Here is a 17,532-nt window from a genome sequence, read left to right as displayed (position 1 = left end):
GCTGCTGGAGATCATCTCTTCCAGCCCCCTGTGCTCAAAGCAGGGTCAGCTAGAGCAGATTGCTCAGGACCGTGTCTAGTCAGGTTTTGAATATCTCCAAGGACGGAGATGCCACAACTTCTCTGGGCAACTTCAGTGTTTTCATCATCCTTACAGTAAAAAAAGTTCTTCTCACATTTAAATGAAATTTCTTTGGTTTCAATATGTGTCCATTTCATCTTGTCCTTTCTCTGGGCACCACTGAGAAGGATCTGGTTCCATCTTCTTTACCCCCTGCCTCCCCATCAGGTATTTACATGCACTGATAAGGTCCCTGCAGAGCCTTCTCTTCCCCGGGCTCAACAGTTCCAGCTCTTTCAGCCTCTCCTTGTATGACAGATGCTCCATTATGGAGCTCCAGATGTTCCCTAATCATCTCTGTGGCCTTTGCTGGGCTTGCTCTGATATGTAGGTGTCTGTCTTGTCCTGGGGAGGCCAGAGCGGGATGCAGGGCTCCAGATGTGGAGTGCTCGCCAGTGCTGAGTGGAGGGAGGGCTTAATCCCCTCCCTTGACCTCAAGTGAGGTTCCTTCTAATGCAGCCCAGGGTGCTGTTGGCCGTCTTTGCTGCGAGGGCACATTGCTGGCTTGTGTTCAACTTGCTGGGAACTAACAAACTTCCTATTAGTTTTATAGCTAGAAAGTCTGCACTTCAAATACAATTCAATGTAAAATGCTGTTAATGCTACAAAAGTGAAGTGTTGCTTGTTCTGCTGTCATGGCAAGATCTGGAATAAGCCTAAGTCACTTTAGCTTTGGGAACGTTTTCAAGAAAAAAAAATCATTTTTATAATCATGCAAAATTGGATGATGAGACTGCAGTGTAGCGCTGAACTTAGTCTTCACAGCCTAGAACCAGTGTTGGATGACATGCACAAAATGCAAAATCATTAGTGTTGTATCTGTTCGGCTTCTGAAGGTAGGATCTGCAGTAGTTCTTAGTTTCTGCTTGTGTTTCTCATTTTGCAGAATTTCATCTTAGCACTACTGCTTGCCTTTAATTCATGTTTAATCAGGGGATATTTGCACAATTTATGTGTTTATGATATGGAAAAAGTTTCTTTCGAGGGTTTACAGTGATTTGATAATGGGACAGAGTTGTAGTTTCAAGTAGAAATTATTTAATGAATGTGTTTCGTCACAAAATGGTAATAGATGATAGCTGGGAAGGAAATCATTTGCCGTTAGAATGTATACTTTTCTGCATTCAATAAACATGCAGCTTTGAAAACAAAAGTGAAAGCCAACCTATCTTAAATTATTATCTGAGAAAAATGGATAAGAAAAGATCCTTGCCAACAGCATGTTAAATTCTAGAAAGTTCAGTTCCTTTACAGTGATGTGCAGTTTTATCAGTAAGAAGTGCTTGAGAAGTGAACGTTTCTCCTGCCTTTGAGAATGACGATTGGAGTCAATAAGAATGTAGATGAGAGATGCCAGAAGAAAACCAAGATGTTTATAAAAGTGATGCTAATGATCTGGCAGTTGGCACATGTGTTTTGAAATAGCTAACACCTCATTGTGCAGTAATTGCCGGATTCCCCAGAAGAATAAATTGCATTTATTTTCAGAGCATTTTGAAAATAATTAATAAAACGTATGGGGGTCAAATATTGCTTTAAGTGGTGATCAGTAGCCATCCAGTTAATCAAAACCCAGCTGAGTTACTCCATTCTCAGCTTACACACAAAAAACCCTCAAATGTTTTCAGAAAGCTGAAATTTAAATGAACCTTAACAAAAATAATTGAGGGTGTTTGTTTTTTCTTGATAATCCTTTTTTTGTGAGAATTCTTTCTTATTACTAATTAGAGTTCCACCAAAGCCTATGTTTAAAGTATTTTACTTTGTAGAGAATATAAGGCAAGAAGGGCAGGAAGCTTTGAGAATCCATTTTGTGTTTTAAACTATGTGTAGCTTTGCAAACTGTCTAGACACGTCTAGTTCAAAGGTAGACTTTATGGAAAGTTCTCTAGATGTAAAAGTAGAATTTTGGTTTCTTCTGTCTTTGCTGTTACGCAAATATATATATATTGTTATTTTAATGCTTTCATAGAGTTGAAGACTGAATCTTTATCTGTCTTGTTTATTTTCATTACATACTTTAAGGTTTTGTTGTTTTCTTTAGAGAAAACATTAATAAAGGGAAAATGACAGGCATATTGAAAGCTATAAATGGCAAAGTACCTAAATTATGCAGAACAGCTCATTCTTATAATACAAGAATGAGGAGGTATCTGAACAAGTTGAAAGGTGACGTACTTAAAATGGACACAAAGAAATGTTGTTTTCAGATAATGCATATTTGGTCTGTGGGAACTGATACCATGGTATATCACTGAAACCAGTAGCTTAGCCTTATTTTGAAAGGATTGGGAACTTACGGATGATGAGCATGTCAGAGTTAAGAAAGCAAGAGCTGAGGATGGAGGAGATTGAGAAATAAGCTTTCATTTTTGCGATCATTATCTTCTCATTTGTGCAAAATTTGATTTTTTTTTTTTTTTTTTTTTTTTTTTTGGCGAGCAGGAGGGGGCTATTTTATATAGTCAGATTTCTTTTTCTGTTTCATCCTTAGAAGCGTCAGTGGCAGGAAGCTATTGGTGGTGACCAGCCTTAGCGGAGGGACTACTGGCCTTATCCGGTACTGGAGTTCCTCATCGTATTTCAATTGGTGTTAAGATGAAAACATAAAATACTTGTAGGATTATGAGCAGACATTTCCTGTGTTGTATTAAAATACAGCGGCTGGACGGCACCTTATCCTGATCAGATAGACATTTCCTCGTGTATGTGAGGACCAGAATTTGGGGTTTTGTATTTGTTTTGAAAACTTGTCTTTTATTCTTTTGAGCTAAATTTTGAATCTCATCTCCTTGATGGAGATGAGTGGCTAGATTGTTTGTTATCCTATTGGCTAGATGTGTAGGCATTAGCTGAGACTGAAACCTTACTTGAGTCAAATTAGACATATGAGCTTATCTCGCGTACCCAGATAATTGTTGCCTGTTTCAGGGCATAGCGTTTGCACAGTTTGAGTACGCCCTCTCCTGTCCATGCTGGCAGTTAAGCTGCTGTTGGTTATGGTCGTGAGCGGTTGTGCTGGACTGGACTGTATGTATGGTGTTACTCTGAGGAATCGTGATTTTAGTTCTAGGTTTTGAGACGATATCTGATGTATACTTAAGTATGATCAGTCAAGAATTTGCTGCAAGTTTAAATACTGCAAATGTTTCTGTAGCAGCAAGTGTGGAGATGTCCTGATTCTGACACTTTAGCAGTGTTCGTTTTCCACGGTCTGAATGACACAGAAGTGTCTGGGACAGCTTTATCTCTAGAAGTTGACATGCTTAACTTTTTGCTTGCTTTTTTTAGTTTGATTTAATGATGCCAACAACTTGTTTGTCTAGTACGCACTTTAGAAGCCACTAAATGTACACAGGCTGGAGTATATGTGTACCCAAAGAATCATTCTGTAAATTAGCGTCCTTTTTTTTTTCCTTTTCCTTCTTTGGCGTGCATGGCAACTAACGATAAATGTTTCTGTAGTTGTGTCTAAGTTTGCAGAATTTTCTAACTGCAGAACAGTTTCCTGCCTTTGACCAGTAGTTAGGAAAGGAGACATCCAAAAACCTCCCTATAACAGGAAAGCCACAGCCTCGGAGGCATATATAGGGTTTGATTAAGGTAACCTGGTTCTAGGTGTCCGTACAGGAGGTAGTACAACATAGTGGTGAGAGGTTTTTTCCTGTAGTATTTGAAAGGCCTAACTGGAAAAAAAACTGGCTTTATTTAAAATAAATGTCTGAGCATTTTCATCTTTCCAGTTCTTGGATGACTGGCAAGAAATGAAGAGCATGCAGCAGAATAAGAGTAAATTCTGTGGCTTGTGTGTCTTTATACCGAATTAGGGAGAACAGAAGGGGGTTTTAATGATACCGTTGCATGTAATCCTGGGAAGATGACGATGTTCCTAACTTCTGCTACAAGTTGATTTGCCTGTGTGATTCATATTCATCAGAAGGACAGAAAAGTTTTGAGTTTCGAAGGCTTTATGCAGGAAAAAAAGTAATTTAAGATACTTATTCTATCTTCCCAGTGTTGATGTGTGAACTTTTTAGTACTGAAATTTATTTGTAATTAACACTTGAGCTTCTTATGATCATTTATTTTCTTGGAGAACAAATGTTTTTGTCTTACTGACAACTATAGGAAGCTTGGGCATAAAGATTTTTGAAATGTCAATAAAAATCTTGTCTTTCTTATATCTTTGGGGAAAAATTGTTTTGACTAACTCAGAAAAGTAATTATAAACCATATTTTGGTTACAAGATGCCACAGGTGGCCATTTACAATTTCATATAACGGCTGTAGCCTGTCTTTGCAGTTTTTAGGACACTTACAGGTCTACTGCTGCTGCTTCCAGTTGGCACAGGACAGCAGACGCTATTTGTTTTTTTTGTCTCAGGATGTTGCCCCCACTCTTTAGCCCCTCTTCCAGACCTGGGTTGTATTCCCCTTATGCTGCCTTTAAAAAAAAAATAAAAATAAAAAATCTCTCCTCTCCCATGACACTGGAGACTAGAGATACCTGGGATGATTTATTGATATGAAATTTCTCTGTAAGGTTCAGCAGGAAATATGAAGGCTTACTCTTGGATTTTTCAGTCAAGTTTCTGCAGAATGGTTAGTAGTAACAATATTGGGCAGACAGCTTGCCAGAGGTCAAAACATGAGAGCAAGAGAAGTAAAGCAAGGAAACTAAATCTTCAGCTAGCCCTGCAAACGTCACTGGATATATGTTTTTCCCAAGCATTAGGGTTGATTTCTTTAATCACTTTCCCACTAACAGAGATCAGGGCATGAGCTCTACCACCAAATGACTGCTGCTCGCTGTGGCTTGCATGAAAGCCCCTCTTCTTTACATTTTTAATGGGGGAAGCTCAAATCCTTTAAGCAACTTCATATGTTTAATAAGAAATAATTTGGAATAAATCTGATTTTTAGTTGGCTTATTTTACCTAGGCAATACTAACTACATCATAAGAACCTTTGGGAAGTAATATTATGCAAAGTGACTCATAGGCAAATGTTGAAGAGCCACGTCTACCTGTGCGTGGTTAGTTGTGAAAGGATGCAGGTAAGAGCCTCCTCTGGTGAATAGGTGATCTTTTTGCATGTGAAAGGAAAGCCAAGTATCATCCAAGAAAACTGTATCACATTCGATTTTTATGTGAAGTCAAGTCATCAGAAAAGGTTTGTTTCCAAAAGGAGGGAAATGTGATGCTTCATTAAGGCTTACTGCATTCTAAATTGCTGTTTTTGTTTGTCTTTTAAAAGATATGAAACAGTGTTTGCGTGTAGCAGTATCACAGAGTTACTTCTGGAGAAGCCAAAGGAACGGGGAGAGAATTGCTGGTTTTGAGTCTTGAGCAATCTATTCTCCTGTTCTTTGGGGTCCGAATGTTTCTGGAGTTATTTCTAAATGGAATGGTTTTCAGTTCTGATGTTCTGATGATGTTTGGTAGCAATGGTGGCCGCTTCTCAGATACGCTTCGTCCTCCTGAAGTGGTAGAGAAAGCAATAGGGCTATTCTTGAATGTGAGAAGCTAAACCTGTTCTTCATAGTTAATATATGAAACAATTTATTAAATGTTGTCATACATAACGTAGTTTGTAAAGCATATGCTTCTGTGTTTTACCAGGAATTACGCTGTTGAGTACGTGAAATGGTGGATCTTGCACAGTGTTCTTGCCACCGTGGCACACTGCTGTGGGGCAGATGGTAAGACTTGTACCGCTTCTGCGGTTTCAGCGAGATGGAGAGTGAAGGAGTCTGCAGGATCGGTCAGAGGAAATGTAAACAGGGGAAAAGAGAAGAGGAGGTGAGGAGCTTGAACAAGAGATTAAGTAGGAGGAAAGAGGACAGAGAGGCTTTAGATGCTCACGTTGGTTGTTGTAGGCCCTGATTTAAAGTAATTTTAAAGGAAGATAAGCTGTCAGGCTTTTTAGGGTGAGAGTCCATACCTTGTTAGCACACTAACAGTAACACTACTGTCTCCCCCCTGCAAAAACATAATTCTGCCTTAAAGTGATTGTCCACCTGTACACTCGCACAGCAGATACCTTTGTTCTATGATTTCAGACTGCAGAATTTTCTCTTGCAGTTATCTGTAGAGTGCATGTGCTGGCCTGTTTTCCTTCAGGCTCAGCTCAGAGCTTTTAAGGGGGAAAGTAGCTTAAATGAAAACTCAGTCACTCTAAGGGAGAAACGTTAATCTTTCAACAGTCGTGAAGAATTACTGGTCACCTGCAGGGATTTTCTCTCGGCCGTTGTTCCAGCGGGGGTCGCGGCTATGCTACTTCCATGGCAAGTGGCAGTAACTAGCAGATTAACAGCAGCTTAAAGGCAAGGTTGCTGATAATGTTCGTCACATGGAGAAACAGGTACAGGACCCTTGACAAGAGGACTAATGATTTAAAAATGCACGCACCCCCCCTCCACCCCCCCACCCCTCCCAAAACTTTTTTGAGTGTTGTGCAAAAAAACAGGAGTTAAAAGAGCCTTGAACAAGCTGCCACATAAGTTGGATTTCCTTAGCGCTAATAAATAATATAATTTGAAGTAGAAAGGGAGACCTGCAGGAATACCAGACCAAGTCCACACGGCCAAAAATGCGTGCTCATTTCTCTTTTTAGTCTGGGGAATGGATACCAGGCCAGCAAACTTCCAGCCCTGTAGTGACTCAGGCCATTGGCTAGTATTTTGAAGGGGTCCTGAAGATGGACTGCAGAGAGGTACGTTCATTTTCTGATGAGCTAGTTTCAAAAGTGTAACTGCTTTTTGTAAACAGGGAAGAAACAGTATGCTGTTCTACTTAATTATATTGCTTGTAGTGGCTGTATTTGTCTTGTTACTTTGGCATGATTAACTTGTATAGCTTTGAAATGTTTGACAAACGTTTTGTGCTCTGTGAGCTCCAAAACGCGGTGACATTTCTGCCGCTCTGAGAACCGTGATGTGTGCTGCCAGGTTTTTGGGTTGAGCTTCCCAGCCCATCCTCAGATACTGCAAGGAAAAAAGTCTCTGGTCTTGAACGATAATCCACATGTATGAATGTAAATGTGGTCTCTATATCTAGTAGAATTCTCTTTAAGAAGCAAGTAACCTCTCTTTTATCTAAGATTTGGTCTAGGGGAAAGAGAGCAGGAAGTACTTGGGTGAGAACAATTAACTGTTTTTTTTGGCATTGATTTATGGTCTTAATCTCCCAATAGGAAAGCTGTTCGTTAACAGGAAATGAAATAACTCTGTGAGACTCTTAAAACGTTTGGTTAAAAAGACGTTTACAACTTGAGTCTAACATGGATGTAGGAACTACAGAGATGAATGTTTTCAGCACTCTGAAGGGTACCTTGATTTTATTTTTGTTCTATATGAGTAGAAGGATATTGACTGAATAATTTAGTCACACTAAGACTATTTGAAGCCCTAGATACTGATGTTTGAGTAGCAGTGTTCCCTAAAGAGCGTAGTAACTTTCTCTTTGAGACGGAGCCAAGTTAGCTAATGCATTCGAAAACCAGGATGCATCAATGGTCTGTGATTCTGTCCAAATGTTCAAGCTGCAGACCAGATCACAATGTAGCTTCTCAAAAGTCACATTCCTTCATATCAAACTATTTTTGAGCTGCCAACACTTCTTAGAAGAAAGGTGAATGGGTCAGGAGAATTTTACCGATGTGAAACGAATGCGCTATGTGTCTGGACCCGTATTCCCTTATAAAATATTTAATCTAAAAGTAACAATAAATGACTCCCGTTTTTCATCAGGCACGAATTTCTCTTACTGATCTTTGTCTATCTCCTCTGCTTCATTTTAAAATGTGGCTCTGTATAATGTAGCTGGAGAAGAATGTTGAAAATCAGCACAGAAAGAAGGGTGATTTTGAGCCATGAGGCCTCTGGGTGTTTGAAATGCAGGAGGGTTTTAGATGTTGTCATGTAACTGTAGGGGAATGCAGCAAAATAGCTTGCACTGGTATTCTGTTAATTGACTCCAGCTGTTAATCATGTGACCAGTCCTTTTAAAGAGAGAAGTGACATTTGCTCTGCCTCTTGTACTTCTACCGACTGCTTATGTATCCTTAAAAATGTACCCTCATGTGCTGTAGCAATCTATACCAACCCAAAAGTTTCTCAATGAGTTGCAAGCAGAATGCTTACTCTGAATTGCATGTAAAACTTTTGAGCAAAGAATGTGACTTGACCACATAACTTTTTTCATGAATAGGGCTCTTGTTTTTAATTTGATGAGCAAGGAACTTTCCAGTCCCATCCTCCTCTTTACAATCTGTCTTTAATTTGCAGAAAGATGCGTTCCAGTTTTTCAGGCATTAAACTAATGGACTTTTTTTTTTTTTTGCTTTGCTAGAACTTGCTATGTTAAGTTATGCTGAGATTTGTACATTTGTTTCTATCTTTCCATCTCACAGAATCACAGAATAATTGAAATTGGGAAGGACCTCTGGAAATCATCTAGTCCAAACCCCCTGCTCAACCAGGGTCAACTATGGCAGTTTGCTCAGGACATTGTCCATTTGGTTTTGCCATGTCTCCAGAGATGGAGACTCCACAACTACTCTGGATAACCTGTTCCAGTGTTTAACCACAGTCAAACACTGGAGTTTTTTCTTACGTTTAAATGGAATTTCCTGTATTTCAATTTGTTCCCATTGCCTCTCGTCTGTTCATTGGATACCATTGAGAAGAGTCTGGCTCAGTCTTCTTTACTCCCTCCCTTCAGGAATTTGGGCACATGTTGATAAGATCCTCCTGGAGCCTTCTCTTCCCCAGGCCCAACAGTCCCAGCTCTCTCAGCCTCTCTTTGTATGACACGTGCTCCAGTCCCTTAATCAGGGGGTCTCACTCCAGGATGTCCATGTCTGTCTTGCACTGGGGAGCCCAGTATGGGCCAGAATGGGACACCGTACTCCAGATGCGGTCTCATCTTCTATTCTCATTGTATATAGACTTGTTAGATGTCTTGCTGTTGTTGTTTTAGTGCCTTCTTCCCATCCTTTCTTCTTTCTGAATAACGTATTTTTTTGCAGTGAGGTGGACCTTGTATTGACCAGAGCAGTGGTAGAAGAATGCTCTCTATCTTAGTCTATTTATTTATGTTAAGAAACTTTGTTGTTGTTCATTGTTGGGGTGCAGCTCCGAATCGATGGAGTACGTTATTTATTGTGATTAAGAGACTACAGTTGTCTCAACTTCCTGCACCTTCCCTCTCGCTGCTGTTTTCTGGCAGTGCTCTTGAATATAATGGCAAGTTTCTGTATCCTTTTTAGCAGGATCTGTACATAACTTTTTTTCCTGTATTTTGTATAACACATTCTTACTGTCTGTACGGTGGGTGGGGTAGCGCTATTCTCATTTTACCAATTGGGAATAGAGAGAGGAAGAGTGTATTTGTTCTGTTGTTCAGTGATAGTTGTGTTAGTGCCAAGCTGTGTTGTTGCATGCACATAACATGGCCTTGCCAGTGTGGAACTGCAAGCGGTACAGCTGCGTAGCTGCAGTACTGCAATCTGAGCTAATAAACCCAGCCTTGAGCCACGCTGATCTGGCTATACTGCTCTTGGTCCTGGACCTAGGAGAGTTCGACACACTTTTTAAGCAGTTATTCCAAGGTCAGATGGGGAGTCTGTGAAATAATAAATTTAACCCAGATCCTAGACACCGGACCATCTTTTTCTCTATGTCAGGGGTTCTTCTAACTACATTTTTAAATAAAGAGTATCATGTAGTATTTTGATAGCTTTACAGAATTACGTTTTCCTAACAGTTAGTCCATTGGAGAAGTATTCTGTTACCTTCTCTGCACCAGAAGTGATGGTTATGGTATTGCTAGGGGAAAGCTGTAGTGCAGATAGTGCTGTTTAGGTATTCCTTTCTCTAAATTATTAAAATCCTAGAGTAGCAGCCGTGCACTGCAGAGGGGAAAAAAACCAGCAGAGGGGGAAAAAAACCCAACCGTCTTCACTATAATTATGCAGCTCCGCCCCCATATCCTTTCCTGTGTGTCACGTAATAGTTGTCTTTCTGAGAAGAACATACAGAAAAACTGCTCCTTTCTAAGAAATAGTTACTGTCTTAAAGTTTGAAAAACCTTAAAGTGGTACTTGAGTCTCAGAATGCAAAAAAACAACACAAAATAACCCAGCATTAACTACAGGCTTTCATTATTCTTTTCTGCAGTTTCTGGAACTTGTTTGCATGTGATAGACAGGATTTTTTTTTTTTTTTAAATAAAATTGAGTTGCAATTTTTATATCTAGTCTAAATTCCATAATATATATTTTTTTTTCTGGAAAGTGATAGCTTTTTACTCAACAGATTTCTTCCCGGTGTTACTTCATTGTTAGAACTATTTATACTGAAGCGTAAAAATGGAACAGTGCTTTTTATTCTTCATAGATCTAAATATCCAACACACAAATGCAGAATTTTTCACCGTGATGGTCTATGAGAAGGAGAAATAATTCTGGATTTCAGAAATCAAGCTCAATCTGCAAGGTGGTAGTTAAGAAACAGTATCTTTTCATCTGCTTATGTGAAAGTCGAGTATAGAGCTACTGGACATAATTTTAAGAAATTTGGATTGTCTTCACTTACTTGCGCAGTACTGGGTTTTGCACCCTGTAGCTGTAGACTGACCCCTTTAGTGCGTGCGTGCTTTTACCTCCTTTCTCCCTTCCCTAAACCCGAAGGAGTTGCCAAATGACTTTTCTGATGAGTTCAGCTCTGTCGAGGTTTCTATAGTTCAGTTGATTTATTCTTAAAAATCAGATATTTATTCCTTCATTTCTCTCATGGTACAAGGAGAGTTTTTTCTCGTCTTGGGGATTAACTTCTTTATTACCTTCATCACAAGGGTCTCATATTCTAAAGTTGAGGAACGGAGAGGAATTACAATAAACGAGGCACACATGAGAGGGCGCTCTGTGCTCAGATATTTAAAAAGTAGTGACTACAGGATTTACTTCCAGTTGTATATAGATTTTTTTCATATTTTAGGTATTTCTAACAAATATTTCATTTATTTTCAAAGTGCATACTGTTCATACTGCCTTTTATTTTTCTTGCTTTTCACACTGGCTTTGGCCGGCTTGGCAGCACTAAACTGGGCTGCCTGAGATTGGAGGATGCAGGGGAGGAGAGCAGGCTGTCTTAACATGCTTTCTAGAATGATTTGCTTTAAAATTTATATAATAGGTATACATTTGTTTTCTTTGCATTCTTACTGTTTGCTCTATTTTATTGTTAACATAATGCCTCTAAGCCCCTTATTCCCATCTGTTGTTACTTTTGGCTACATTTATGTTATTTGTGGCTTTAATTAACGACATCACAAAAAAGTGCCTTAGAATTTTTGATTTTGTTTGTTTGTTCTGTGGCAGATAGTCCTATTTTTATGAGTTGTATAGCATCCTGGATTGATACCGACCGTCTGGATTTGTGGCACAGTTCTGGCCCACGGGAGGGCTGCCCACGGAGTGGACTTTGAGCAGCGCCGCAGCATGTTGTGGATTGAAAGGACTGCAGTGAGAGCTCCTGTCCGGAGAGCCGCCGATAGGTGGCTGTATGTCAGTAGAGAACAGAAGGGGATTCGAGGATGCTGGGCCTGGATCCTTGTGTAGTAGGCAAGAATGTGCGTGGAAACCTGCCTGCCTCGTTCTGGGTAGACGGTTCGAGAGGGCATCGTGGTGTGCCTGGACAACTTTGGATCCTCGTCAGAGACCTGCTACCTCAGCCAGTGTCTGAGGAAACTGAATGTAATAGAGTGGGGGGGAAATTCGCAAAGAGAAAATACTTAAAACAGAGGAAGTAGGAAATTGTCTTGGTTAACAAATCAGTAAGAAGCACTTAAGCGTATTATTTATACGGTGTACTGTACTGAGCCAAGATCTGAGTTCAAGAAAACCTGGCCGATGAGCAGTGAGGCTTGCTCAGAGCTACATAACGGTAGCTTCCATGAAGGCGTGTGTTTGGCCTCACAGTTTTGCGTTAGCGGCCTTTCGGAAGGCACCGGGAATGTATTCAGGAAACAGCATTCCTGCCGTCGCACTTCCCTGTAGCCGAGTACAACGTGCAGCGTAGGCGACAGTGTGAAGGTAGCAAATGCAGCGTAGGGCTAATCACAACCTGGACGTTCTCCGAGTCAAAGCACGATCACAGTTCAAGCTAATGAAAGCAAGAAGGAAATTTGTAGCAAGTCTTAATATTTCTTTAAAACCATTATTTCTCTGAGTGGTCATTCTCCTTTGGTTCTGAGAGCGCTAAGGTCTTGGCCCCTGGTCTAAACGTTTAGACGGATGACAGGTTTTGGATGCATACGAAAGTTCTGCAGTATTTAGCTTCAACAAAAAGACAGTGGGATGCTCATTGTTTTTCTGTCAGATACATAGGGCCAAAAGTTCAAGTGCACAAAAGGATTTAAGTGCTCTGTATAGGATATAGAAAAAAATAGGATTTTTAAATTCAGACAGAAGAGTTTTGAAATCCTCATCGAACTTAGCTTTTGTAATCCTCTCTTTGTGTAAGATCAGATCAGAGCAGGCTGTGACTTAAAAGATGATTGAAGTGTCTACTATTAGGAGAGGGTTTGGGGCTAAGGATCTGACATAGGTGGTCTTTCTGCCCCTGAATTGATCACCTAATCTGGAAGAGGGACGTGATTGAAGTCTTGCGCCTCTTCTCAGCATTTTCTGTTAGCCTAACTCTGTATCTTCGATCTTTGTGAGTTCCGTTCTGACACCCAGCTATCCTTGTCCATGGTATAATACAGAGGTTGAGTGCCTAATCCAGGGCTGCGGATTCTGTTGAGAGAGCTGGGAACCTAAATGCTAAACGCTGAACTTTTATTTCCAAATCTCTTCAGGGATCTGACCCTGAACATCTCTCATTTGCTACAAGTGTCTTTTTACATGATTTCTCCTGTACCCCAAATGATAAATTTTAAAATCCTCTCTGTTTTGTGGAACAACGGAGATAAATTACTAAATTTGGCTGTTATGTGTCTGAGATACTGAGATACCTGAGGTTTTACCTCTGAAGTTTTAAAAAGAAAAAAAAAAAAAAAAAAGGCTGAACAGTGTTGTGGTTTCTGTCATGCGGTGAATGAATAGACTCTACTTTTGCTTTTATATTCTGGATTTAAGTTAATTCTGAAATGTTTCCTTCTTCTCTTCCCTTTGGAATGTTAGCTTTGCCTCTGAAAGTTAAATAACTGAACCTCTCTAGAAATTATTAGAAGGCTATCATAGAATCCCAAACATGAAATGCCGGATTTGGAAACTGTTCAACACAGTTATTTTTATAATCTCTTATGGCATTTCCAGAAGTTGGCAGGGGTGTACAAATTCCTACAGTGCTTCTTTTCATTCTAAAGCTATTGACTTGGAGTCACTTCATAGATATTACAGATCATATGTATATGAATATATATCAAAATGTATAGTTGAGACATCCTCTTTTTTTTTTTTTTTTGTTAAACTATTCCAGTATTTGAGTATATTCTCACCAAACTGTGTATCTGATGGATTTTCTTAGTCTTGCATTGGGCATTTGTAGGAGTACAGTTCAATGTGCTTGATAGGCCTGTAACTGAAAACTATTCCTTTTGTTTTTGCTGCAGTAGAACTAATACAGTGCAGTCATGTGTTAGAGAGACTTCTGTTCACTTTCCCTAGGGGAAAAGCTATTCTCTATTTGGGCAAATGTTAAATTTATGGTTTTATGATGCATTTTTAATGGAATTCTTTAAAAATGTATACTAAGCCCTAGTTATTCTGGATGCTAACAGCGAGAGCATGTACTTTGATGAAACCTTTGTTAATAGGACCTGATCCCATATGTGAGGCTGAAAGAAACCTTCTTGAAACACTGCATGAAATACACTCTATAAGCATAATTTTCCATCCTTCAGAGTGAAAACGGAGATTTCATTTTTGCCGTGGGTTATGTAGTCTTTGTTTTAGTCACTGTGGCTATCTGTGTGCAAGCTTTTTCTCTTCACAAATAAGTCACAAAGACCAATGCAAGCCCTTATAGAAGGGAAAGGTGAAATGTTATGCAAAATATTTGAGCAAGATGATTTTATACACCCACATACTCGCAAGCACCAAAACACCTGTATTCAGGTAGTCTGTCCTGCATCACTTGGGTGCAACTGGAGGACTGGCTGACCAGTCCTTACTTAACGTCTTTTCGGTTCCTCTCAAGTGGCAGCAGTGAACAAGTCTTTCTGTAGATCTTTTATATGCCTTAGGAGTCAGTAGTTGTTATGGGGTGGGCCTTTGCTTCAAACTCTTTCTTACTTTAGTTTCCATAAATCTTAGGCAAAAGTGCTGCTCATTGTTTGTTTTTCCTTGATGTTTGAAATGTATGTCTGACTTCCTTGTGGGCTAACTGGAGAAGGGATGGCATATGTGATATGCTGCAAACTTGTTATTCGCATGTTTTTAGAGTACAGGGTGTTGTGCTGATAAGTCATCCACGCAGTGGTCTGATGAGAGTATAGACCCTGAGGTCATATCACGTTCCTCGATGATACTGCTGGGAGCAGTGTCCTGAAAATGGTGTTCTTCCTTATTAATCTGGGGTTTTCTTTTAATCCTTGTTCTGCCATTTCTTCCAGTGCTTTCATACCTGCACACTTCCATTCATGCTACGATCTTGCTAATCTTAATATTTTTGTTACAAATCTCTGAGTGGTTATGGCCATATCTTTTTATGTGGAATTGTTGTATGGCATCAGCTGCCCAATATGTCTCAATTTACTGAATGCCACTCCCAACTTCCCTCTCGTTGTTCAGCTTGCTCATGCTACCGTTTGAAGTTTAGCTGAAGGTATATTGTGTCCGTGAAGTTGCACTTTGTTTGGTCGTGTAGCAAAGCAGAAGGCAAATAGGACAGAGTTTACTTTTTTAGTTCATATAGAGCCTGTCTGTTTCAAGAGTGGACGTTCTGGATTATTCTGACTGGGAGGCAGAAGGCCTTTATATGATCATAGCAAGACTAGGCAAATCTGGCAAAGGTGTGTGTATAATCGTGTCGGTACCGCTGAAAGCATGACTGCCAATGCTGTAATCAGTTTAATCTAAACTCCTCTTTATAGGATTTGTCAGCTTCTATTTTTTATTCTGTTTAAAAACAACAACAACAACAAAACTCCAGGTACAACTACTAACATGAACAGCTTTTTTAAAGGAACGAATGCAGCCAGTCAGTGAAGACTGGAAAAAGCCTGCTTCTGCCTCTGAATCCTCTGTTCCCTTGGACACAGATAATATATGATGAATATCAACTCTGCTTTCATAAGAACTGCTATGTGGGATCATATTGAAGAGCCTCATAATGGAGAATCCTGTTTAAACACTGGCCGGTATGGGATGTTTAAGGAAGCAGAATGTGTTGGGTGAACGTTCCCCTAGCAAACACTTCTACCTGCTAGCAATCAAAGAGATTCAGGGGTTTTCTGACCTGGAGATTGCATCTGAGTTGTTCTGTTTTCATTATCACTGATGGACCTCTTCTCGAGAAATTACTTAATCATTTCTGTGCCCATTTATCCCATAGGCCCATAACAGCCCATAGAATTTTATTCCATAATTTTACTAAGTGTTGTGCGGAAAAACTAGCTCCTTCGTTTTTATTTCTGTTGTCATGGTGACTTTCAGATGGTGCTTTGCTGGACAGCTCCCCAGTGAATTGGGCAGAGCATGGGCAGGGTCCTCTCTTTGTCCCTCGGTTGGACTTTTGGAACTCAGGACAGTAATTCTGGACAGATTCTCTTATTATGCTTTTCTTATTATTGTTTCTTGGATGATAAGTCAGTCTTCACTGTCCCAAGCAAAAAATCCTCCTTTGCTTTTCTTTTACCATATGGGTGGGAACTGGAAAATAAACAAAGCTAACCGCTTAATCAGTGCGTGCGCTGTGAGATTTGCCTGGCGTGAGAATAGGATCAAAAAGCCTGAGTCCCAGTATATATTCAGCCTGTGAATTTCTACAACCATGTGTTGTGTTTAACTTAAGTTTTCAAATGGCCAAGTGACTTAGGGAGAACTGGAATTTGCAGTGTGGCGTTTGTACTGCAAGTCTGGGCAAGGATGGGACTGAAAACGAAAGGAAATTAACGTGGTATCTGTAAGCTCTTCCGGAATGGAGGGTTCTTGGGCTAAGATCAGATAAATAGCTTTCTACGAAAATGGAGATTTGTTTAAAAAATAAATAAAGCTTAAAAATTTGCCAGTGAAGCTCTCTGCTACAATTCATGGCAGAGCGCGCTCAATTAATTATAAGAGGATTGAATATAAAATTGAGAATGGCATCTGAAATTTGGTCAGTTAGGATAAAAAAAAATACAAAGGATATCAGCCTTCCTGCATGTAGTCACAAGTTTGTCACTAGACAGTTTCATATCCCTTTTGTGGTTCTGTATTTCAAAATGGAAAGTATTTGGAGGGATTTGCATCTTTCCCCATGAAACAGTATTTGTTGCTGGTGACAAAGTACCAAAGTTACTTGACCACTGGTTTATTCAAGTACAGCAGGTCTCGTGCCACTGCAGCATGTAACTTATCACCTGCAGTCACAACTCATTAATTCAGATCAGTCTATAAATTCTGTTCTTCCTCATGAAGCACCGTCTTACAAAGAAATAATATTGGTGACGCTTTTGGTTCAAGAGGACTTTTGTCAAGACCTATCTCTTTCCTCAGCATAAGCCTAATCTTGAGAGTTTAAAAAAAAAAAAAAAAAGTAAGTTTGTGCTGTTTTTTTCCTCATTTTGGGGAGACAGGTGTAATCATTTTGATACTGCCATTTGACATTGCAGACAGATGTGGGGGGGAAAGGAAGGGTAAAAATCTAATGATTTGTGTAAATGTAGCCTTCAGTCTCCCTCAGTTGTCATGCAAGGATGGGCTTTTTTGAAAAACAGGTAATTTCACATGTAATCTTCTTGATTATCTTTTGCTTTTCATTGCTCGGTCATCTTGTTTTTGTCTTTGATAATTCTCCTGCAGTGAGCCGTACTGTTACCAGAGTATCACGGGCACTATTAGCAATGTATTTTAAAGACAGTTTCCCTGAATCCTCTCCCCTACCTTTAGAGGAGCGTCTCATTAAATCTTTGCTGGGAACATGGACTAGTAGTTTCACTCCGGAGAACCGAGATGTGCCACACGCTCACGTTTATTTTTATGGTGGTACATTTTATTAAGTTACCTTTGTACCAGTCTGTTCAGGGGAATTACATTTGATCATGAGAAGCGTGGATATGAAATGCATGCAGCTGTATTTCAGGGAGTAAATTTTTCATGATTCTAGCACATGGATACTAAATAAAAAATGTTAGCTTATTGGATTTGATTGCACTGCAAAAGCGTGCTCAGAAACAATGGATTCTGTGACTGGAAAAGGAT

At 39.7% G+C, this 17,532-nt stretch overlaps 1 protein-coding gene across 2 annotated transcripts in view; it reads left to right on the top strand.

The window, feature by feature from the left end:
* TTC28 (tetratricopeptide repeat domain 28) overlaps positions 1-17,532 on the top strand; it is a 230,261-nt gene that overhangs the window by 24,612 nt on the left and 188,117 nt on the right. The gene's annotated exons all lie outside the window — the stretch shown is intronic.

This window comes from Struthio camelus, chromosome 17 (assembly GCF_040807025.1).
Source record: "Struthio camelus isolate bStrCam1 chromosome 17, bStrCam1.hap1, whole genome shotgun sequence".
Taxonomy (NCBI): Eukaryota; Metazoa; Chordata; class Aves; order Struthioniformes; family Struthionidae; genus Struthio; species Struthio camelus.
The sequence above is the reverse complement of the archived record's forward strand: the minus strand, read 5'-3'. Positions and strand labels throughout refer to the sequence as shown.